The sequence below is a fragment of the Stomoxys calcitrans genome, chromosome 4 (genome assembly GCF_963082655.1).
Source record: "Stomoxys calcitrans chromosome 4, idStoCalc2.1, whole genome shotgun sequence".
Classification (NCBI taxonomy): Eukaryota; Metazoa; Arthropoda; class Insecta; order Diptera; family Muscidae; genus Stomoxys; species Stomoxys calcitrans.
The window spans coordinates 106,057,565-106,082,792 of record NC_081555.1 but is presented as its reverse complement, the minus strand read 5'-3'; the positions used below and the strand labels follow the sequence as shown (position 1 = coordinate 106,082,792).

Genomic DNA, 25,228 nt, shown 5'->3' with positions numbered 1-25,228 from the left:
CAAACCACTTAGACGAAAACGTCTAAGTGGGTCTGATGGCAGACTGCCACTTCCGTGATACTTAAAAAATTCTTAATTGTGTTCTACCACTCCGCTAAGTTGGTCCATGTGTGGTATTCTGTCCCAACCTAAGTAACGGTGTCCTTTAGCCGCGAAAGACGGGCATGGACGTAGGAAATGCGACTGTTTCGCTGCTCCACAGTGTTCAGCGCTCGTCGTCGCTCACGCCCTTAATTCGGACTGCGTCGACCGAAAGATTCGGGTTAACCAAGTTGGGCAGTCGGCAAGTCCTCTGGCCTTCACCGCCAAATCAGTCCCTGGGTTCTCAATGTAGACCCCCAAGCCCACTCTGTCCTCTAGCTTTGATCCATCCGTGAAACATGATCTTCCAGATGGCAATACTAGGGTTCCGTTAGTCCAAGACTGTGCCGCTGGCAGCATTGCCTCGCACTCGACCTCAAGTATCGTCTCAGGTGTCCGATCGGAAACGTCTTCCCTTCCTTCCATGTTTCCTATCGTCGTCCTGATTATACCGCGTTGGTATGAGCTGTTCCCATCCTCATCTATTCTCCCATCACCTTAAGTCTCATAGAGGCAGGTGACTGCCTCACACTTAATCTGTATGTCAATGGGTTGGATATCTAGAATAGTCTTCAGTATCCTAGTGGGCGTGATTCTCATCGCTCCGTCTCTGAATCTGTTGTATGGTCCTTATGTCGCACTTTTTCTCCATAGCAGTCCACCATACTACTGAGGAGTAAGTAACCTCCTATTTTACCTCTTTTAAAGACCGGCTGCGAAACTTCCCGGTCTTTCAGGGCTTTTCTTGGGCTGATTTCATTTATCGAAGAGGACAACTATCTGCGAAAGACTCCATTAGTGCAGTCGTAATTCTGTCGTCAATGTCATCTATGCTTGGACAATCTAAATTATCTTGTTCAAGTCTTCTTCTGAGTAATGTTCCGAATTTTGGCCTGTTAGTTTCCAACTTAATACGGAAGCTTATGGAATTCGGCGCTGGCTGTACTGTTCTTAATCTAATGTAGCGATGGTCTGAGATGGAATGCTCCATGAAGACCCTCCAATCCTGAACCTCATCAATTAGATTTTCCGAACATATTGTCAAATCTAAAACCTTCTCCCTAATCCTATTAACAAAGGTAGCGTTGTCACCAATATTAAGTGCTATTAGGTCGTTAGTATTCAAGAATTCTGCCAGGGCTTGGCTCCGCTTATTAATGCTGGTACTACCCCACGAAATATGGTGAAAGTTCGCATCGCACCCTTTTAGTACCTCATTTCCTATCTGTTTTGCTTTCCTCACCAACCGTTGCAGCTCCGACGTAGATGGCGGTGTCAGAGAGTCGAAAGGCTGATAAAGTGATATCAGATATGCTCCACCGTCTTCCCGCCTCATCACTGTTACCACCGATGTTGACAACTCTGGGAAAATACATAATTTAAATTTCTTTGAATTTAGTATAGAATAATTGATAGTTGATATGGTTCAGTTCAGAAACTTTGTTCCTGGTCGTCCATGGCTCCTGAATGAAGGCAATATGAATCTTACCCTTGCTGATTTTTTCCATCAGAGCGTGAGTAGCTGTCTCCCTCCAGTGTAGGTTTATCTGGATGACCTCAATCATTGGTCCTTTAAAAGATGGGCTTCTTGGGAGTGGGTAATGGTCTTTACTTCTCCTCCATGTTCCATAGGCTACATTAAGTTTTCCTTCACTGCATTGCCTGATGTTTTAATATAATGATCTTTGCATATCCTAGTCTTCCGAATTTTGAGAACGATGGTTATGGTTCATTCATCGCGTCCATGTTCGTTAGGCTGTATTGAGTGCACCTACAAAGTTGATGGGATGCCTCAAATTTATGCCTGTTTTAAGACGACTTGATACCTGGAAACTGGTATTAGTTTGACCTTTAGTTTCGTTCTAATTTTCATTTCCCGGAAGACAAAATAATTTCATATGTCATGTTTCAATGTTGTTTTGTTTAACACAAAATTTCAACTTGTTGGAAAATACCCACGGTCCTATCAAAATGTGCCACTCATGAAATGAAGTGTTTTTGTGCATATGCCAAAAGGGTAATCAAATTCTAATTATAATGACATGGGGAAGAGAAACATAGTCCTTATGGTTGCATGCTCCACTTACTGGCTGAAACCAACCAACCAACCTATTGAAATGTGCAATGACAATGTTTGTAAACAAATATCAACGCATCACATTCACGCTTCGAATGACCACCAGTGCCAGAACATCAACAATTCCGTGTAAGCACTCTCAAAATAGCTGCAAAATAATTGAAGTGTGTTCGTACATTAGGGACAAGCTAACAATTGTATGTCAGGGGGAATTTAATTATATTTTAAGGGTATAGATAATTTAAAACATCTGAGTTGAAATTAGAGCATATACAAAATTTTAACTTTATAATGAAATTGGGTTACTGCTGGAATCACAATTTGTATATCAAGTATAAAATGTGCTAAGTTCGGCCGGGCCAAATCTGGGGACCCCCCACCATGCATACTGCTTAAAATTTACTCAAATGAATTTAGTTGAAGGGTATATGTGGGCTTTAAGTAACAGAGAACGGGCCCTCACCCATACCCGCATTTTCAAAAACGCTAAATCTTGGAGATGGTTGCACCGCTTTAAGAGAAATTTTGCATGCCACCTTATATTACCCCAAAAACATGAAATTTGTATAAAATGTTAGAGTCAAAAAAATAACCTGGGGGGACGCCCTATCCTAAAACCCACCCGAACGGTCATGTTTACCGAATGGGACAATATGGGTATCAAATAAAAGATATTTAAGAGTAGAGTATGAACTCGACAATAAAATTTCCCTATAAGTGTCAGGGTGTCCCCCACTTCCAAAAACGCCACCCAACAGAACACTTTTACTACTTTGGGTAACATGGGTATCAAATGAAAGGTATTTAAAAGTAGAGTTCTAATCGGACACAAAAATTTATTCTATGGCGTCTGAGTGGCATCCCCATCCCCCAAAACACCCCAGCAGGACATATTTACTGACTGGGATAATATGGATATCAAATGATGGGTATTTAAAACTAGAGTACAATGCTGATATAAAAATTTATTCCTTGGTGTCTCACCAAGTAAACAACACAAATAGCTCTATTATGTCAAAACGTTCTGAGCACGTAAAAAAGTAGAGTACAATGCTGATATAAAAATTTATTCCTTGGTGTCTCTCCAAGTAAACAACACAAATAGCTCTCTTATGTCAAAAAGTTCTGAGCACGTATAACCTCAAAAATGTCAAGCAGATTGGAACACAAGGTTCGTCCAGTGTCGAAATATAAAAGGCAACCATCGAACACATTTGGGATAGAGTCTGGGACCGGCCCACCCACTAAATACCCTTCAATAGGACGTGCAGTTTCATTGGCATAATATGTCAATTAAAAGAAAGCTCTATGACAGTAGAGTTCGACTATACTGCAGATATAAGGATTCAAGTATCTGGGTCACGTCCTACCGTATATATATATATATATTTTAAGTATTTTTCTTTTATTTGAAAAACATTCTTATAGCTCTGCTGCTCTGCTTCTTCCAGGGGCTCAAGATTTCAAACCAGAGATCGGTTTATATATTTCAAGGATTTTGGAAGTCAAAACATAACAATGCGTGGAAAATTTCAGCCCAATGGCATAACCACTGTGGCTTTTAGGGGCTCAAAATGTCAAATCAGGAGATTGGTTTATATGGGAGCTATTGGGTTGCCCAAAAAGTAATTGCGGATTTTTCGGTCGGCCAAATGAAGTTGATGATGACCAAATCAAAGCATTAATAGAATTGGATCGTCATGTAACTGAGCGTGAGATAGGAGAGAAGTTAAATATACCAAAATCAACCGTTCATTATCACATAAAAAGTCTTGGACTGGTGAAAAACTTGATATTTGGGTACCACATGTATTGAAAGAAATTCATTTAACAAACCGAATCAAAGCTTGTGATATGCACCTTAAACGCAATGAAGTCGATCCGTTTTTAAAACGAATCCTAACTGGAGATGAAAAATGGATTGTTTACCACAATGTTAGTCGAAAACGATCATGGTCCAAGCATGGTGAACCAGCTCAAACCACTTCAAAGGCTGATATCCACCAAAAGAAGGTAATGCTGTCTGTTTGGTGGGATTGGAAGGTTGTGGTATATTTCGAGCTGCTTCCGAGGAACCAAACGATTAATTCGGATGTTTACTGTCAACGATTGGACAAATTGAATACAGCCATCAAGGAGAAGCGACCAGAATTGGTCAATTGTAAAGGTGTCATATTCCACCAGGACAACGCTAGACCGTACACATCTTTGGTCACTCGCCAAAAACTGAGTGAGTTTGGCTGGGAACTTTTGATGCATCCACCATATAGTCCTAACCTTGCACCATCAGACTACCATTTATTTCGATCTTTGCAGAACTCCTTAAATGGTAAAACTTTCGGCATTGATGAGGCTATAAAATCGCACTTGGTTCAGTTTTTTGCAGATAAAGGCCAGAAGTTCTATGAGCGTGGAATACTAAATTTGCCATGAAGATGGCAAAAGGTTATCGAACAAAATGGCAATTATATATTTGATTAAAGTTCATTCTAAGTTTTATTAAAAATGCATTAACTTTCTTTTAAAAAATCCGCAATTACTTTTTGGGCAACCCAATATATCAAGTTAGACACCGATTCCAAATTCCATACCTACCACGGATGTTTGAAGTCAAAACATTATACTGCCTGGAAAATTTCAGCCCAATTGGATAACCACTGCGGTTTCTAGCGGCTCACGATGTCAAATCCAGAGATCGGCTTATATGGGAGCTAAGTCCAAATCTGAAGCGATATGACCTATTTGCAATTTCCAACTACGTTCATTTGTAAAAAGTATCTGCAAATTTTCGAGCAGCTAGCTTTAAGAATTCGACCGCTATTGTGATTTCCACAGACGGACGGGCGGACCAAGAATATTAACTTTAATAGCTGAGCTCGACCCGCTTCGCGTAAAATATGCTTTTTCTTAATGCCATATGTATCTCCCCAGAACAATTTGTTCATCTACTGTCAAATACCTTACCCTTTAGTGGTACCCCAAATAACCATGATAGGCAAAAATTCTTGTTTGTGGGTGGGTTTTGAAGTCTCATATTGTCAAGATCGTTCAAAATGCCCATTTGAGTGGGTTTTTTGGTCCAAGTATCTAGGTGCTTTTGGGTAATGGGGAGGGTCTGCTGCCTCCCTTCCGATATCAACAAATTATATAGCCTTTTGCTACTTCCAAACCATATCCGTAATCTGATCCCTAATATCTTTCATTTGAGTCCTATATTGTCTTTATCGTCCAATATGCCTATTTGAGAGGTTTTTGGGTCGGGGTGGCCCCTAAATACCCGACCCAATATTTTTAAATTAGTACTCTACTCCCGAATACCTTTCATTTGAGCCCCATATTGTCCCGATCGGTCCACTTTTAATACATGAGTGGTGCTTTAGGGGTAAGGGGGAGGGACCGTCCTCTTTAAGGGTAAGGGGGAGGGCCCGTCCTCTTACGATATCAACAAATTCTGTAGCTTATTGCTCCTTCCAGACCATATGCGTAATCTGCTCACTAATACTTTTGATTTGTGTCCCATATTATCATTATGCTTATTTTAGAGGATTTTGGGGTCTTGATTAATCGTCTACGGTCCCTACAATTAGTTTTTGTCTGATTTGACAGAATTTTTTTTTTAGATTTTTGCCTGATTTGACAGAAATTTGCTTTCTAGATTGCACATAAGCTCTTCAACTAAGTTTATTTGTAGAAATTTCAAAAGAATCCATGGTAGTGGGTTCCCAAGATTCCGGCTTAGCGGACTTAGTACGATTTTACTTGTTTAACTTATTTTCAATTTTTTTCATATATTTATTTAAAAATATAGTTTACTTACAAATAAAAATTCAGTCACTTATTCAGCATGCTTACCTAAAAAGAGAGAAACAAATTATTTAACATTTTGAACATTTGTCTGTGCATTTTCTATGACATTGTTTTGACAGTATAGTGTTTTCAGGATTTGCTTCGAATACCTAGAACTGTTTTACAATATTGAATCATAACTTTTTGTAGAACTAAGTTCAAGTACTAGGGGGCAAATTGGAATCTTTGGTAATAAAGTTAAGTTTTCGTAAGAACAAACTCAATGTCCAATTGAAAGAGGAACCAGTTTTTTCAAACGAAATAACAAAAACAAGTAAGCTAAGGCAAAAGTCAAGCGGTGCCGACTATATAATACCCTACACATACCCTATAAAAGGAAAATGGGCCGAAGAGATAGATTAGTGTTTTTTTATACCCTCCACCATAGGATGGATATGCGTCTGAGTCCCCATAAAGTATATATATTCTTGATCGTCATGTCATTTTAAGTTGATCTAGCCATGTCCGTCCGTTCGTCCTTCCGTCTGTCTGTCTGTCGAAAGCACGCTAACTTTCGATGGAGCAAAGCTAGCCGCTTGAAGTTTTGCACCAATACTTTTTATTAGTGTAGGTCGGTTGGGATTGTAAATGGACCAAATCGGTCCATGTTTTGATATAGCTGCCATATAAATCGATCTTGGGTCTTGACTTGTTGAGCCTTTAGAGGGCGCAATTCTCGTCCGATTTGTGTGAAATGTTTTGCGTGGTGTTTCGATATCACTTCCAACAACTGCGCTAATTATGGTTCAAATCGGTTAATGTGTTGATATAGCTGCCATATAAACCGATCTTGGGTCTTGATTTATTGAGCCTCTAGAGGGCGCAATTCTCGTCCAATTTGTGTGAAATTTTTCACGTGGTGTTTCGGTATCACTTCCAACAACTGCGCTAAGTATGGTTCAGATCGGTTCATGTTTTGATATAGCTGCCATATAAACCGATCTTGGGTCTTGACTTCTTGAACTTTTAGAGGGGTCACTTCTTATCCGATTTGACTGACATTTTGCACGTAGTGTTATGGTATCACTTCCAACAACTATGATAAGTATGATTTTAATCGGTCCATAATCAGGTATAGCTGTCATATAAACCGATCTTGGATCTTGACTTCTTGAGCCATTAAAGCGCGCAATTCTCATCCGATTTGGCTGAAATTTTGCATGAGATGTTTTGTTATGACATCCAATGACTATGCTAAGTATGGCGAAATCGCTACATAATCTGACATATCTGCCATATAAACCGATCTAGGATCTTGACTTCTTGAGCCTCTAGTTTTTTCTCAAGCCCTGCATTATACTTTTTGTTACAATCTATTCAACGTTCCTAAAGCTCATGTACCTGCTTCTTAAAAACCCTGTTTCTACTTTTCTCAATTCCTTTTTGTACCGACACTCAAATGTCATCTGAGTAGACCATCAAAGCAACCAGCTTGTATACAAAATATGTACCACAATTGTAAAAAATATTTAAATTCCTAACAGACAACATGGTGAGAACTTGATATGATGACTGAATGCCATGGTAACCTATCATAGCCCAACACTAATACCAAAGTACGTAGAGGACCACCAGCTGGATGGTGAGCCTTAAAACTTGTCCACTTGGAGAGACTAGGTTCTTTTTGTGTTTGTCAATTGATTTGTTTGCAACATTTCTTGGAATAAATTCGTTTCAACTGACAATAGAAGCAACGGTGCTGATGCTGTAGTTGCAAATGCTTCAATTGGAATTTTGTGGTTTTCATAAGCTTACTGACAGGTTGTCCAAATGATAAAAATACTGGAATTTGTTGCTATGCAAGTGTTAGATAAAGTTTCAGAATGTTGAGGTTTGAAATTGCACAAAATTCCAATATTGTGCCAATCAAGGATTGTTGGTTATTGGGGTAGTTTTTTTGTGCTCATACAGGATTTAGTATTGGTTTTAGTATGGCCTACTGTGGTATAAGGATTTATAACTTATGGTGATTTCGATTGTGCAAAGAAGTGCAGCCTTTTTTCGACATGTTGCACTGAAATCGCAGTCTTGTGCTCGTTTGTCCAAAAAAATTTATCCCCACCACCGGGTGTAGTGTTCGTTTGTAATGGTGTTGCCTACAGAGATTGGAAAAATGTTGCATTTCTTACACCATGCCAAGTCTACGGTGGAGAATATCGCATTTAAAATCAAATCAGCGGCTATCATTTAACCAAATTGTGTTTAAACAAAAGAAGAAGACAAAATTTGTTGAATGTTTGGAAAAAAGCAACAAAATATTAAACATAAATACAATAGAATCGGGGAAGCCACCATAGCGGAGAGGTTAGCATGTCCGCCTATGACGCTGAACGCCTGGTTCGAATCCTGGCGAGATCATCAGAAAAAATTTTCAGCGGTGGTTTTCCCCTCCTAATGCTGGCGACATTTGTGAGGTACTATGCCATGTAAAACTTCTCTCCAAAGAGGTGTCGCACTGCGGCTCGCCATTCGGAATCGGCTATAAGAAGGAGGTCCCTTATCATTGAGCTTTAACTTGAATCGAACTGCACTCATTGATATGTGAGAAGTTTGCCCCTGTTCCTTAGTGGAATGTTCATGGGCAAAATTTGCAATTTTTTTTTACAATAGAGTCGGGGTGAAATGAACACTCGGTCGAGTTAGCGCCTCTTTCGTATGAACACCAAATTTTTTCTATTAGTTACTGCAAAGAGTGAACTCTCTGTAAAGTGAACTCAAAAATTGGGTACATTTTTGTTCAACTGCCACTTGATTCCGTTACTTTTTGAGGGTGTGCAAACACAATTCTTTAATATTGCATTGAATTTTGTGCTAGTAAACCAACAAGTTAGTTAGTTTTTTTTGTGATTTTATCGATTGCGGAAGCAAGAATAAGTTCTCGTAAGTCAAAATAATTTCTCTCCCTTAAATTAAAACAAAGAAAAGAAGGGCTAGTGGTTTTGATGTGTCAGAAGAGGCGATATCTGCCAAGGAAGCAGTGAACATTTTCGAAAAGGCTATTAAAAAGGGAAGAGGTCAATACCACCAATTATGAAAACATTTTAGTTTTACATAAATTCCGTGACATTGCCGTCGAGAAAACTATAAATGTGCCTAAAAAACAAACATATATTGGGTTGCCCAAAAAGTAATTGCGGATTTTTCATATATTCGGCGTTGACAAATTTGTTCACAGCTTGTGACTCTGTAATTGCATTCTTTCTTCTGTCAGTTATCAGCTGCTACTTTTAGCTTGCTTTAGAAAAAAAGTGTAAAAAAAGTATATTTGATTAAAGTTCATTCTAAGTTTTATTAAAAATGCATTTACTTTCTTTTAAAAAATCCGCAATTACTTTTTGGGCAACCAATATAAAAGATTTTTTTGTGTCCACTCCAAAGTGGATAAATATTTATCATTATATTAAAAACGAACTATTTAAGCTTTTTTTTCTCAACCTGGTTAGAGTGAGTTCACTGGATAGAGTGAACAGGCCTTGCAATAATTAGTTCACTCTATCCCGACTCTACTGTAGGTTAGGTTTAAGTGGCAGTCTGCCATCAGATTCACTTAGACGTTTTCGTCCATTGTTATACCACAGGAACAGAAGAAGGAAGATGCCTTCTAGTTCCTACCATTGAACCTTTCTAATCGCTTTAAAAAGCCCAATAACTTGCGAATATTCACATTCGCAAAATCAGACTGGTTCTTAAAGAGATGAGAACTTAAAGTGGAACTCGCTCTAACTGCTAGTGCGGGACACACACACACATACAGAAGGTGTTCTATGGTCTCCTCTACTTCGATGTCCTCACAGATTCTACAAATATCGTTGCTGGCAACCTTTAGTCTGTCAGCATGTTTTCCGAGTAAACAGTGACCTGTCATGATGGACACAATGACTGAGATGTCTGTTCTGGCCAATAACAACAAAGCAGTAGACTTCTTCAAGTCTAGGTTAGGCCACATAGTTTTGGAATGCTCACAGCCCCCTCTTTGTGAGCATCTATCATTCGTTGTCCTTCGGCCCTAGTCCTGAAAACTTAGCTTACATGTCGCTAGAGGCATGCCCACAGATTCCAGTCTCCTTGGAATGTTCCTAGTCTCGCAAGCTCATCCCCTTTACAATTCCCTGTGGCCCGGCACCCAGAACAGGTGAGTTTTGAACTGTTCAGCCATATCGTTAAGAGATCTGCGACATTAGAGGGCGGTTTTTGTGTTCAGAAATACGTTCTCCAGGGATTTATTAGCTGCCTGGCTGTCTGAGAAGATATTTATGCCAATCGTCGTTATGACAATATATTTCAGCCATTTCACCACTTCCTTAATTGCAAGGATTTTCGCTTGATACACACTGCAGTGGTGGGGTAACCTTTCCATATGACCAGTTCTAGATGTGTGGAGTACACCCCAAAGCCCATCTGGTCGTCTAGTTTGCAACCATCCGTATAGAAGTCTATGTAACTTCTGTTACCAGTGATATCCTAGTTCCAATCGGTTGATCTCCCGTTACGTGATGCATGTTGTTTCTGCACTTAACGTAATCCATCAGTTCTGCAATTTGGCCTCAAAATGCAGCAAATTGCCTCATTTTCTTCAGATGACGGAGTCTTCCTTTCCGATGGGAAAAGCATTATCTCTTATCACAGTTAAGCCTGAAACCGGGGTAGCATTGCAGTCATTTGATGAAGACGACGGGTAGCCTGCTTGCGCACTTCGCTCAGTCACCGGCACTAGGGTTATTAGTCCCTGCACCGTAACTTAATTTTCCTCTTGAGAAATATTCCATTTCCATTTTTCCGGAATCCAACTCGTTTCGTTTAGCCATCAGGACCTTTGACACAGTCTTTCCTCGCTGTCTGTTCATCCCTTTGTTTGTCCGTCTGTATCCATGTTAGTTTGTGTACAAAGTATTGATCGCAATTATCTGTCTGTGTGACTATTTGTTTGTCTATTGCTCTGTCTTTTCGTCCATATTTTGACTTCTTCATAGAACCCATTACATCACACTTTTCCGTCGATCTTCTTAAGTTTGTATAAAAAAAATCTCTGTATAGTGTAGGCCATTATAAAGCTCAACTTTTGCCTTTGCTTAATTGTTCTTTTACTACCTTTGGCATATCTCTGATATGCTGCATATCAATTAGTATCGATAAATGCATATTCATATTGTTTTGTATCCTCTCTTTATGGGATTTCTTAACTTTGTTTAAAGAGCCACAATTTATTTGTGGTCATGTTTCAAAGAGTTGAATTGCACAAATATTCTTAAAGTCATTCATTCTTTGCTACATTGCTCTTGCAAGCCAAAGCAACCTTCGATATGCCTGGGATATGTTTCATTCATTTCATTGAAAATGCAAATGAAGCACCAAGCTACCTATGTAGGCATCATAAAGTAAATAAAAACAAACTGCAATGGTATGCTTGAATGGCTCTTCAAAGGAGTCATGTCCTACGACCGTACATTCATACTGTCGCAAACATAACAAGTCAATGCATAAACAGTTTACCCTCATGCAAATGCACGACAATGACAATCCATGCGCATCAAGAGGAAAAAATTCCGAGTAGGCCGAAAGAAAGGTGAATAGGTAAATCGATTTTCTCGTTTGATGTTTAAGCGAAAAAATAAACAAAAACATTGAATTCGATTTTCGGCATTTTAAAAAAATTTTTCAAGGTAAAATAAGGATTTGAGGAAAAATTTCAAGATTTTTTTAAATTGCATTTCATCTTTGTATATCCTGCTTCTTTTCCAAGCTTTGACTAAGAATTATGTTCCTACAACCGTTAACCAAGTGTCAGATGTTGTGACAAATGCAATTATTCCAGCTTCATGTTGCAGCAAGCAATTTATCAAAAAAAAAAATTAAATAAAATAAAAATAGTCTGAGATCAAAATAGCACCAAATTTTGCACTTCTACAAATATCCATAAATATTGAAATTTTTGTTGGTGTGAAAATGGGAAATTGAGCACAAATAAAAATTAAATCAAACAAAAAACCTTTTTCTCACGCAACAGCCCAACCGAACGACTGCTGTCGTAGAGTGTTGTTGTTTTGGCATTGATGGCATTACTGGATGCCGACATTGTTATTCATACAAAAAAACAAATGAAATAAAAATATGCATGCTAAATATAAGGGAGGATCTCAACAAATAGATAAAACTTCAAGAGATCCAAAAAAAATATTAAAAAAAGCAAAACACAAATTTCATGAAAATATCATTTTAATGATTTTTTTCTCTAAGGAAACAATCGTTGCTATAAATGTATTGGACAGGCTACGGAGATCGAGGTTTTGAGGTTGACTAAAGCTTCATCATCAGTCCGCTAAGCCCCAAAAAGATTACATGATTCTACCTGCTCGCTAATTAGTGAGCTATGCAATGATAGAAGCATGCCTCTTTGGGGCGAACATTGGGTCATATCATGGCACATTTCTTCGAGGGCAGTTAGAACGGTAAACCACCAACAGCCAATATCTCTACTTAAAGAGAACATCTAGCATCAGCAACACACACAATAGCCAAAACTGTTACCCAGCAATCTTTGGTTGCCAAAGAAAGAGAGATGTATTGCTAAGTAACAGGTTAAGGATCCGAACCAGCTTTGCGGAAGGTCCGAAAGGATCTTGCAAGTGACTTACGAATAGTCTAAGTAACAGGTTAAGGATCTGAACCAACTGCCGTCAACAAATTTGGTTAACCCGAAGCCTTTCGGGTCGAGTGCGTCCACAGCCCGAGTTAAGGGAGTGGGCTACGAACGCTGTGGAATAGCAAAACGGTCGGTTGGACGGCGAAAATCCTATGGGCAGATTCGGATCGTGAGAAGATGAGGCTATTACTAAAAGGAAGTAAGAAGAAGGTCAGCATTACTTTCGGTATCATAACAGGACACATAGGACTACGAGCTCACTTATGCAAAATCGGTGCGGTAAGTCATAGCATGTGTAGGGCATGTGGAGAAGATGATGAGACGCTGGAGCATTTCCTATGTTATTGCCCGGCTTTCGCGGTCAATAGATAACGGTACTTAGGTGGGGACACAATACCAGAACTGAACCAACTTAGGGGCGTGATATGGAAAGCAATTTGGGATTTTGTAAGTAGCATGGAATTCCAAACTGAGATTTTCTTTTCCGAGATTACTTTTTAGTATTAAAAGCGCACAACAAGGTGTATGTCCATGGTGTCATGGGGCGGATTTATACCATAGCATCTTTTCAATCTAACCTAACAGGTTTGGGGTAATCCCAGGAGATTCTTTTGGAATCTTTTAGCCGGGCCAAATCTTACATACCCTCTACCATAGATCGAATTTGTCAAATTCTTTGCTCGGTTTCTCTTCATCGGCAAACTAATGACAATGTACAAAAATTGCTATGCTATTGGAGCTACATCAGGTTATGGGCCGATTCGGGTCATACTTGGTTTGGATCTTGTAGAAGGCATTTCAACCAAATCGGATAAGAATTGCACCCTCTGGGGGCTCAAGAAGCGCAAACGAGAGATCAGTTTATATGGGAGCTATTAAAGCTACATTAGGTTATGGGCCGATTCGGGCTATACTTGATTTGGATCTTGTAGAAGCTCCTTCAATAAAATCGGCTAGGAATTGCACCCTCTGGGGCCTCAAGAAGCGCAAACGGGAGATCGGTTTATATGGGAGCTATATACATTGATTCTGTCCATACTTGAAACCTATCTTGGCAGCCATTGTGCAAAATTTCAGTCAGTTCAGATAGTAATTGCGTTCATACCAAAACATTATTTTGTAAAATTACAGCCAAATCTTGTGGTAATTGCCCTTTTAGTAACTCAAGAAGTCAAATCTAAAGATCGATTGATATGACAACTATATCAGATTTTGAACCGATTTAAAGTAAACTAAGCACAGTTTCTGAATGTAACAGCAAAACGTCTCATGCAAAATTTCAGCCAAATTGGATAACAACTGCGCCATCTAGAAGCTCAAGAAGTTAAGATTCAAGGTCGGTTTATAAAGGATGATTTTTTGCCAATATTGGTTCATCGCTCGAATGTTTATCGCGCGCATTTTCATTTTATGGTCAGTTTAATCGACCCATTGAAGCGTCTACTCGGGCTATTATGACTTAATTTCGCGCCAAATGCACATTTTTGGAAATTTAACAACCAACACTCTACGTAAGCGTGCGAACTGAAGAAAATATCGCAGCTGTATCGGCCAGTGTTAATGATGACCATCAATTATCGATTCGTCGCCATTGGCTGTAATTGGGCCTCTGTTACTCAATAATGTTGAAAATTTTTCAAAAGGATTTAAGTGTAAGCCTTTTAAAATACAGCTGGTGCTAGAATTTAAGCCGAACGACCTACCGCAAAGCAGAATTTTGGTAAATCGGCTCATAGAAAGTTGGCTGAAGATCCACTTTTATATCGAACAAGTAAAAGCGTGCTAAGTTCGGCCGGGCCGAATCTTATATACCCTCCACCATGGATCGCATTTGTCGAGTTCTTTTCCCGGCATCTCTTCTTAGGCAAAAAAGGATATAAGAAAAGAGTTGCTCTGCTATTAAAGCGATATCAAGATATGGTCCGGTTCGGACCACAATTAAATTATATGTTGGAGACCTGTGTAAAATTTCATCCAATTCGTATAAGAATTGCGCCCATTAGGGCTCACGAAGTAAAATAGAGAGAACGATTTATATGGGATCTGTATCGGTCTATAGACCGATTCAGACCATAATAAACACGTTTGTTGATGGTGATGAGAGGATCCATCGTACAAAATTTCAGGCATATCGGATAATAATTGCGACCTCTAGGGGTCAAGAAGTCAAGATCCCAGATCGGTTTATATGGCAGCTATATCAGGTTATGAACCGATTTGAACCTTATTTGACACAGTTGTTGAAAGTAAAAATAAAATACGTTATGCAAAATTTTAGCGAAATCGGATAGGAATTGCGCCCTCTAGAAGCTCAAGAAGTCAAATCCCCAGTTCTGTTTATATGACAGCTATATCAGGTTATTGACCGATTTCAACCATACTTGGCACAGTTGTTGGATATCATAACGAAATACTTCGTGCAAAAATTCATTGAAATCGGATAAGAATTGTGCCCTCTAGAAGCTCAAGAAGTCAAATCCCCAGTTCTGTTTATATGACAGCTATATCAGGTTATTGACCGATTTCAACCATACTTGGCACAGTTGTTGGATATCATAACGAAATACTTCGAGCAAAAATTCATTGAAATCGGATAAGAATTGCGCCCTCTAGAGGCTCAAGAAGTCAAGACCCAAGATCGGATTATATGGCAGCTATATCAGGTTATGGACCGATTTGAACCATACTTTTCACAGTTGTTGGATATCATAACAAAACATGTCGTGCAAAATTTCATTCTGATCGGATAAGAATTGCGCACGGTAGAGGCTCAAGAAGTCAAGACCCAAGATCGGTTTATATGGCAGCTATATATCAAAACATGGACCGATAAGGCCCATTTACAATACCAACCGACCTACACTAATAAGAAGTATTTGTGCAAAATTTCAAGCGGCTAGCTTTACTCCTTCGGAAGTTAGCGTGCTTTCGACAGACAGACGGATGGGCGGACGGATGGACGGACGGACAGACGGACGGACATGGCTAGATCGACATAAAATGTCGCGACGATCAAGAATATATATACTTTATGGGGTCTCAGACGAATATTTCGAGTAGTTACAAACAGAATGACGAAATTAGTATACCCCCCATCTTATGGTGGAGGGTATAAAAATTGTGTTCAGCGAAGAAGCTCCTTTTTGGCTCGTACCCAATTAATAAGCAGATTTTGAAGTGAAGATCTGCCAGAAGCATTACAAGATCTACCAATGCATCCATAATAAACCACAGTTAGGTGCGGTTTACGGGCTGGTGGCATCATTGGATCGTACTTCTTCAAAGATGATGCGAATCGGAACGTAACTGTGAATGGCGATGATATCCAACTTTTTTTTTGCCCAAATTGCAAAAGTTTTACTTGCATGATATGTGATTTCAACAAGACGGTGCCACATGCCACATGGCACGCATTACAATGTACTTATTGAGAGGCGAGTTCGGTGAACATTTTATTTCACGTTCGGGACCGGTCAATGGGCCTCCTAGATCGCGGGATTTAACGCATTTAGGGCGTTCGTGCGCGAGGAACTGCTGTTTACTTTCGGACTCATACGCGTAAATTCATCACCTGTCACGATGTCATAGAGGTGTTTCGAAGCACCGCGATCGTAATTTTTTTTTCGACCAATCGAGCCTTTTTTTGAGCTATTGACAAATTGTGTGGGATCCAACGCGAACAATTTTTTTACGGCCAAATGGTTATGTATTATTGAATGTATGCTGGTCCCACCAATGCCTAAGGTTGTCTCAATCCCACGATATGTCACATGACGATCTTACAATATCAGTTGGCGCACAGCATCAATGGTTTTTGAAACAACAACTGATTTTGGACGACTTTCACGATATTCGTCTTGGAGTGAACTACGACCTCGGTTGAATTCACCATACCATCGATAAACACTGATCCTTAATGGAACTTCATCGCCAAAAATTGAATTAAGTTCATTGATGCACTGTTGTTGAGTTAATCCACGTAAAAAATAATCGCACGAAAAAGTTCACGATTGTTTAGGCAAGTTGAATCTTTAAACTTACTGTAAACAACACAAATATCGCTCGTATGTCAAAACGTTCTGAGTACGTTTAACCTCAAAAATGTCAAGTTTTATGGTAGGGCTGTCAATTGACAAATTGCAACACTAGTGTTGTCCAATCCCGAAATATAAAAGGCAACCTTCGTATATTAGGTAACGAACTAAAGTAGAAAACTTTTGGCACAGTTTTTGAAATTCGAAGCAAAACACCTCATGCAAAATTTCAGCCAAATTGCGGTTACTAGAGGCTCAAGAAGTTTGGATCCGATATCGGTTTATATGGCATGTAAAGCACCATGACCTATTTGACATTGTCCACTGATGATAATTCTTGGTGAAATTTGAAATCGCGACACGGTTGGGCAGTCAAATGCTTCTAGTAACACCACACTTTTGCTTACTTTTAATTGTTTTTTTTTTTCTATGCTATTCTTTGGACAGAAAGCATTAAACAATGGTCAAAGCCGGACAATATTCTGCAATGGAATCTCAATTTTTAAAGAAATAATTATAAGCCAATTTGCTAGAAAAAAATTAACCAAAATTTCTATGGAATTTAATTTGGAAATAAAAATTATTGCAACAACATTGAATTGTGATATAATTGTCTGAAAACATTTTTTGACCAATTTCAATCATACTGCCATAGTTTTAAAATTACTTTTTTTTTTCTTTTCAGTCCACCCCTATGCCTTACAGGTGCCAGGTTTGTGGGTGCTATCTGTGGCATTGGTGTATTGTGAACGAAACCAACTGCAAAAGTTTGAGCAATGCGGCAGCAAAATGATGATAAACATGAACAGCGTGTATTTGTGTGCTGGTAAGTGTGAATGCGGCAGCATGCATGTTAAATCACTGTTTCCTCTTCCTATTTTAACGTCATTTTACTTAAAATGTTTTGCCCTTGTGTTTGTTTTGGTGTACGGCAATACAGCTGTGTATTTGTGTGTGTGTTGCAGCCTACAGCTATGTGTTGGGTGTGTTGTTCGTTTGGTAGTGCATAATGTAGGAGTGTAGGCAAATATTTGTTCTTCATATACATTCGAGTCTGAGCGTGCAAGAGAGTGTGTGAAACTTTGTGTGCGTGTCTATAGATTTGTAGGTGTGCTAGTATGTCCTTTTGCAAGTACATATTTCATATTCTACGTCACTCAGTCGTGATACCATTTGTTGTCATTGTGCAAAAGTTGTCGTTTGAATTCACACTTAAAATGTACAAAGTTTCTGCTTCCTTTTACTGTTTTGAGGTATAGGGCAGGCAATGTGCCTTTTTCTTTTTCCCCCCATTGTTACTTTTCTTAGTTAGGCCGTTATTGTCCTTGTTGGTTTTGTTTTTTTGTTTTCTTCTTGATGATGATGTTGTTCTTGTTCTTTTACTGTCATCGCAGTAATCTTTTTTTCATTCTATTTTTTTTTTTTTGTTAGATGGAAACAGTTTTTGCATACTTTGGGTACAGTCGCACAGTAGTCTCATTGAAAAAATAAAACTTCAGTGAAACTTTCCTCAACATCATAAATCTCCATTAAAGTTTTTTAAAATCTAAAATTGCTCTAAAGACAACATTTTCATGAGGACTTCGCTAAAGAGAAAATTTTTATGAAATTTTTGGTGATCGCCGTGCGAAGAACACAATATTTGCTTGTGTTTGTTGCTATTAGCACCGTTGGATAAGTTGGATTTGAATAAGGGAAGTAAGATTTGATTTGTTTTCTATTGCGCTTATGAAAGAAGTCGACTTAAAGAGCCCCATTCAAATTCAGATGTGTGCTTTACAACTTACTCTAGTTGGAATGGTTGTAAAGCGCCCATGATCCATTTGACATATCCTTCTGATGATTTTTCTTGGTCGAAAATGAAATCGCCATAAAAGAAACCAGTCAAATGCTTCTAGCAACAACACATTTTTTGCTGACTTTTAAATGTTTTTTTTGTTGATGGTCTAAAGCCGGGCAATATCCTGCAATGGAATCTCAATGAAATTTTCGCTGGATAAAAAATTTCTTCTCTAAAGAAAAATTTCTATGAAAAAATTTCATAGAAATAAAAAGTTTCCATGAAATTTTCTTTAATATTAAAAAAAATCTATGAAATTTTCCTCTGAAGCAGGTTAGTAAGGTTTAAGCGGTAGTCTGCCATCAACTCATTTAGATGTCGTCCATTGTGATACTACAGGTATAGGTGAAAAAAGAAAGCTTTTAGTTTCTACCGTTGAACATTCTGCATCGCTTTAAGAGGCCTTTAAACTTGCGAATGTTCACTTCCGCTCAATCCGACAAGTTCTTAAAGGAATGAGAAACTAAAGTGGGACTCCTTCGGGCTGCCAATGTGGGACACACACTCAGGAGATATTATATAGTCCCTTCTTCCTTATCATCTTCACACTTCCGCAGAAGACGTTACTTTCTACCTTCAGTCTGTCAGCATGTTTTACGATCAAACAGTGACCCGTCAAGACGGGCGCAATGACTGATTTGCCTGTTCTAACCAGAGACAGCAAATCGGCAGAACTTTTCAAATCTCGATTAGGCCACATTTTTTTCGAATGTTCACAGCCCCCCTTTGAGACCACCTTTCATTCGTTGCCCTTCAGGCCTGATCCTAAAGACTTACCTTACGTGTCGCTAGAGGGATACCAACAGATTCCAGTTCCCCTGAATATCTCGCAAGCTCGTTTGCTCCATAATTCTCTTGGATATCTCTGTGGCCTGGCACTCAGAACAGGTGAATTGTGAACTATTTCGCTATCTCATTAAGAGATATGCGACACTCGAGGGCCGTTTTTCAGTTCAGAAATATGTTCCCCAACGATTTAATGGCTGCCTGGCTGTCTGAGATGATGTTTATGCCAACCGTCGTTATGACAATATAGCCATTCCACCGCTTCTTTAATTGCAAGGATCTCCACTTAATACACACTCCAGTGGTCGGGCCACCGTAGCGCAGAGGTTAACATGTCCACCCATGACGCTGAATGGCTGGGTTCAACTCCCGCCGTGAACATCAACAAAATTCTCAGCGGTGGTTATGCCCTTACTAATGCTTAAGGTATCCTGCCATGTTAAAACTTCTCTACCAAGTTGTGTCGATATGCGGCACGCCGTTCGGACTCGTCATAAAAAAGGAGGCATCTTTTCATTGAGCTTAAACTGTAATCGGAATCAGGCGCAACACGGGATTTAGTCAAGAAAAACTATATTCCTTCCCGATCAATGGCACACGCTTGGATACCAAGGGTTCCCTTAAATCCTGAATCCACACTTGGGAGACTAAGTGACTGTTGTCCCAATCTTTCAACCACAGACTGGAAGATCGGTGGATTGGATGAGGCTGATGGTGACCGGAGACATGCAGTATTCGTAATAAACTCCAGATGTCTAGCACACCTCAACAAGTCTGAAGGAGTTGGATCCTACGAATTCAACAACTTGAGACTGAAGGTGTTGAAGTTGTCCTTGAGGTGTTCCTCTGGTGACCTATTGTTTCAGATTTGAACATCCCAAGCCTGTCGCAATGGATCTTTTAGGAAGTTGTTAATAATCTTTCTTATGGTAGTGTTGATGCCTAGAAATTCTAGCTCCGTCATGATTGACGTCGGTTTGCATTGTGAAACCCTTATAGCGAGAGAATCCGCTATACAGGCGACCAGGTCGTGAAAGGCTGTTTCAGTGGACTTGCCCATACTCTCCTTCTTACCCTTCTCCAGGATTCTTTGCCCTAAGATACGTTTCTATCAAAGCTCTAGAGTTTTCAACATAAAAGATGACAGACTAATTGAACAAAAATCTTTCACCTTCGTGTGGTAAGGTTTTCCTGCTTTTGGAATGAAAATTATCATTGTGTCCCTACGTCCCACCGGGAAATACTACATGCTGATACAAACAGAGTATATCTCCCTACGCCAAAGAGCCAGTCTGTCGCAAACAACTTTGAATACAGCCGGTTATGCATCATCAGGGCCTGGCGACATAACGAAGTCAAAACATTTTATCGTCCAAAGGACCGGTGAATGAATATCACTGAAAACCTCTTCTTGCGCCACATTGTCAACGAGTAGTACTAGTGTTTCCTCATAAAACATTGTTCATACATTCTCCGACTTCTGAGTATATCCCAAGGGTTTCGAGTATAGGATCTTCTTTAGCCTACACGCTTTAGATGTATTCTCCGCGGAGTTGCAGAATTTCACTCAGGATTTTTCTGAGCCTTTCTCAGCTTACCCCTGTGTTCGGTGCCCATGTGATTTTCGCCCTGTTGTTTCTGCACCCCTTCCTCAGACTAACCACTTCTGGGGTCCGTCATGGCGGTCGCTTTTTGCGCCTTGCCTTGGCACTATGACATACTGACACAAGCGAGTCATTCAGGGCCTTCGTTATCCTCTTGTCTATGTACCCCACAGTTTCCACTTCCTTTTCAGGTTCAGAAAGGATGGTCGCACAGAATGTGTGCCGAAATTTATCCAAATCCGCCTTTCTTCTGTTAAGCCGAGGAATACACCGAAAGGCTGAAACTAATGTAACGATGCCTAGGGAAACTGTGGACATCCAACACTCCCCAGTCATACATCCTTATGGTTGTACCTTCCGTTGCAAAGGTAATATCTAGTACCTCCTGCCTGTTCCTGGTAATAAAGGTCGGTATTTTCTGTTCGATAATCAGCTCACCCCATTCGTTGATATTCGAAATTTCCCATATCTGGTGATCTGCATTAGCATCACTTTCTACAATGAGGCTTTTTTTGTGCCACATATAGGGAAGCCAACCAGTAATGAAACTTATTAATTTCAAGGCTGACTACAACTGAATCTTCAGTGCTTAGCGATGGAAAAAGAATAACATTTAGACTACTCTTTGCAAGAATAACGGTTCTATGTCTCCCACATCCCGTACCCTTGAGCAGTTTCAATCCAGGAATTCTTGGTCAACGAACCGTTCCTCAACTTACCCATGGTTCCTGGATAAGCACCACGTCAATTCCTCTTGCCAGAAGGAGGACCTATAGTGCCGCGAAGCAGCCTAAGGTTGAGTTAGGTTGAAAAGAGGGTTCGGATATTAATCCCCTATGCCACTATGGACATACAGCTATGCCAGTAATCGGCATAGTCTTTTATAGCTAAAAGTAACCTCGAAAAAGGAAATCTAAGTTAGAAATTCCGTGCTTCTTACAAAAATTCAAATCGTTTTTCATACCACGCCACACTTTCCAACGCTCAGCCTCTTGGATTGACGGAAGTAGCCTTACAATGGGGGAGATTTAACGCCAGAAACCGGACCATAGTCAGGTCTAAGAATTTCTTTCACGCTTGTATTAACCTCTTATTCTGAGTCCGCCAGGAGTTCATCCTCACAAGATTTGTTCGATCTTGTCATGATGAGTTCCTTGCGCATACAGGGCCATTTGAAAAAGAATTGCATCCACTCTTCCTCAGGACGCTGAACACTTGCGGTATGGGGGATTCCTCCTTAGATGCTTCATTAGCTGCTGCTGCCGAAGACCCTTTTGAGTGCCGTCCTTCCCCGCTGGCACACACTTTGAGTCCAATACAATAGGATGAACCACCCACAAAGTGCTTGTCGTGTCCCGTTTCAACGTGTTCCCCTCTTGTTTTGATCATTGCTGGAGGATTTTCAGTCTCATGCAATCCGCCAGACTTTAAAGATATTGGCGATAGTTCCTCAGAAAAGTATTCACCAATAACTATTGAGTCGTCTTATGAATCCCCAACCCCGCCACAATACACCTTCAGTCTCAACTTGTTGAGTTCGTAGGATGCATCTCCTTCAGACTTATTGAGGTCTACGAGACGGCCAAAGTTTATTACGAAACCGCATATCTCCGGTCGCCATCCGCCTCAAACAATCTTCCAGTCGGTGGTTGACAAATTGGGATATCAGTCCCTTAGTCTGCCAAGTATGGACTCAGGATCTGATGGAATCCTTGATATTGAGAAGGAATATCTTCCTTCTTGACTAAGTCCAGTGTTGCGCCTGGACTTTTCTCGACAATGTTTTTAAGGGCGTTACGATACATTTCAATTGAGTATTGATCCCCACAAGCAATTCGTTTGAATCGGCCCCTGTACCGGCCTGCATCATCACAGACCGGATGAGGCCCCTGCAATTCCGCAAGGACATCGGACTATACAAATGACAGTCCATTGACTATCCCACTCCAACTGTTCGTAGATATGCAGCCCAGTTCTTCAGCCTTGTCCACAACTACCATCAACAAGCGGTCCTTAACGACATAAGCAAAGGTTCATGGACCTATGTTACCATTGTTCGTCTTAGATCTTTTGGAGGATGGGATTGCTCTATGGGTGAATGCAGACTTTTGGGTTACTTCTATCTCGTTTCCGAATCTAAACCTGTAGCCTTTTGGGCAGCCTGTGCAGCGGATCTCCTCAGCCAATGGGAGCCTCTCTTCTTAACGGTGAGAGATTTAGGATCATTCGCACCAAGACTCTCAATAATCCTGAGAGCGATGCGCCTTTTATTATTCGAACCTCTAAAAGAGCATACTGGTTTACCAGAGAAGGCCGATGGCCTAGACAAATTATAGTCATGCGAAGATAAAATAGGTTCTGTTTTGGCCTTAAGACTCGAACCAGGTGTATTCGTCAAAAGCTCCTGCTGACCAGCCGTCTGTCGGCTAGTGGAGCCTGTAGCAGCCGCTCCGCCTGACAGAGTCTCTGTAGCAGACAACATGCTATGGCCAGATACCACCACCTACCATCAACCTACTTCCGGGATCTAGATCTGCCGCTCCAATGGAAATAGACGCAGATCATTAACCGCCTAATGGCTCAAACTATCGTACCTTTATTTAATGACATGAAATTCTTTTCCATAACAAAAACCTATAACGAGTTAAAGAATATTCTTATGAAGCGAAATAAAAAACGTTCGCTTCATTCAACGGTTCAAAAAAGAAACAAAATCTATTGTCTCCAAAGAAAAAATTTCTAAGAAATTTTGTCTAACGAAATAATTGCTTTGAAATTTTCTCTAAAGAAAAAATTTTCTATGAAATTTTCTCTAAAGAAAAAATTTCAATGAAATTTTCTCTAAAGAAATTTTGAAATTTTCTCTAAAGAAAAATTTTTATGAAATCATCTCTAAAGACAAAATTTTCCTAAAAAGTCAAAGTTTTCGTGAATATTTCTCTAAAGACAATTTTTTTTTTAATCTTCTTAAAGTACGCACCCACTGTTCTTGTTGTACTTCAGTTACAGATAATGACAGCTCTTGTTTTGCTCTTCATACTAATTTTGGCAAAAAAAGTTACCAAAAACAGAAATTTACTGGCACAAGCAAAGCAAGAAACCAGCATTTACCCAGATATCCAAACTGTGGCTAATGGTTTCCATTTCTGGTAGTTTTCAACAGTTTTCCAAATTTCCTCTTTCACAGCAGGGATATTTCGAGGGCATAATGGGATGACACAGTCTGAGCGAGAGAGAGAAATAGACAAATAAAACTTGTTAAAACTCTAAAGAGACTTTATAATGGAGTAGTGTTTTGTATTTTCACAGGAAAACGGAATGCAAATATTGCAATTTGTATGTTATTGCACTAATTTAGCACTTGGCATGCCATTCATTTCCTTCACTCAAAGTGTATATGTCCTTATGCACAAACGCACACATAATTACAAACTTATGTTGCTGCAATTTACACTTATTTAATGGATTTAATTGCCCATAGATGGTTCAAGCACGAAAGCTATGCATGTGCATGGCTTCTGAAGGCTTTTGCCCGCTGTGAAGGACTGCAATAAATTGAAGTAAAAGAAACTACTTGCAAACGTTGAGTAGATGGTAATCAGTGAAAATAAAATTTAAATATTTAAACGAGTTTTACAATAAAACGTCCATCAAAGAATTAAATTATATTACTGGAAACCATAGCAGAATAAATATTTTTTTTACCGACAACCGTACATAGGAATAATGATTTGGTTGAGATTTTGCTCTAAAGGAACATTTTTTTACATTTTATCGTTAGCGCAAATTTTTTGGATATATTGTCTTTAGTGAAAATTTCATTGAAGTTTTGCCCTTAAGGAAAATTTCATTTCAAAGGTTTTTCAGGCCATGTCTGTATCTCTGCAATATAAATAAGACTCTGCAGGGAAAGAATTTCTCCGGGCTATTTAATACCAAACGAGGTTTCAGACAAGGAAACAGCTTATCGTGTGATCGCTGTCTCCTTGTCTGAAACCTCGTTTGGTACTAAATAGCCCGGAGAAATTCTTTCCCTGCAGAGTCTTATTAATATTGCAGAGAGGCCATGTCTGAGTTTGGTATCTCTGCAATATTAATAAGACTCTGCAGGGAAAGAATTTCTCCGGGCTATTTAATACCAAACGAGGTTTCAAACAAGGAGACAAGGTCACATCTAGCCAGACGAAGATTACACTATTTGATGGTTCTAAGGCATGGGTTCTTGTGAAAGCTGATGAGGCAGTGTTTGCAGTGTTTGAGAGTAAGATTCTTCGTAAATTATATGGACCAGTTTGCGATAATGGAGAATATGGGCGTTGT

General features: G+C 39.6%; 1 long non-coding RNA gene across 1 annotated transcript in view; it reads right to left on the bottom strand.

Annotated features, from left to right (window-relative positions):
- Positions 1–5,985: 5,985 nt before the first annotated feature.
- The window catches only part of LOC106085891 (uncharacterized), a 107,796-nt gene continuing 88,553 nt past the window's right edge, over positions 5,986–25,228 (bottom strand). Inside the window, exon 3 of the long non-coding RNA XR_001221046.2 lies at positions 5,986–6,010. This is a non-coding gene — a long non-coding RNA (uncharacterized LOC106085891). The remainder of the gene's footprint in view (positions 6,011–25,228) is intronic.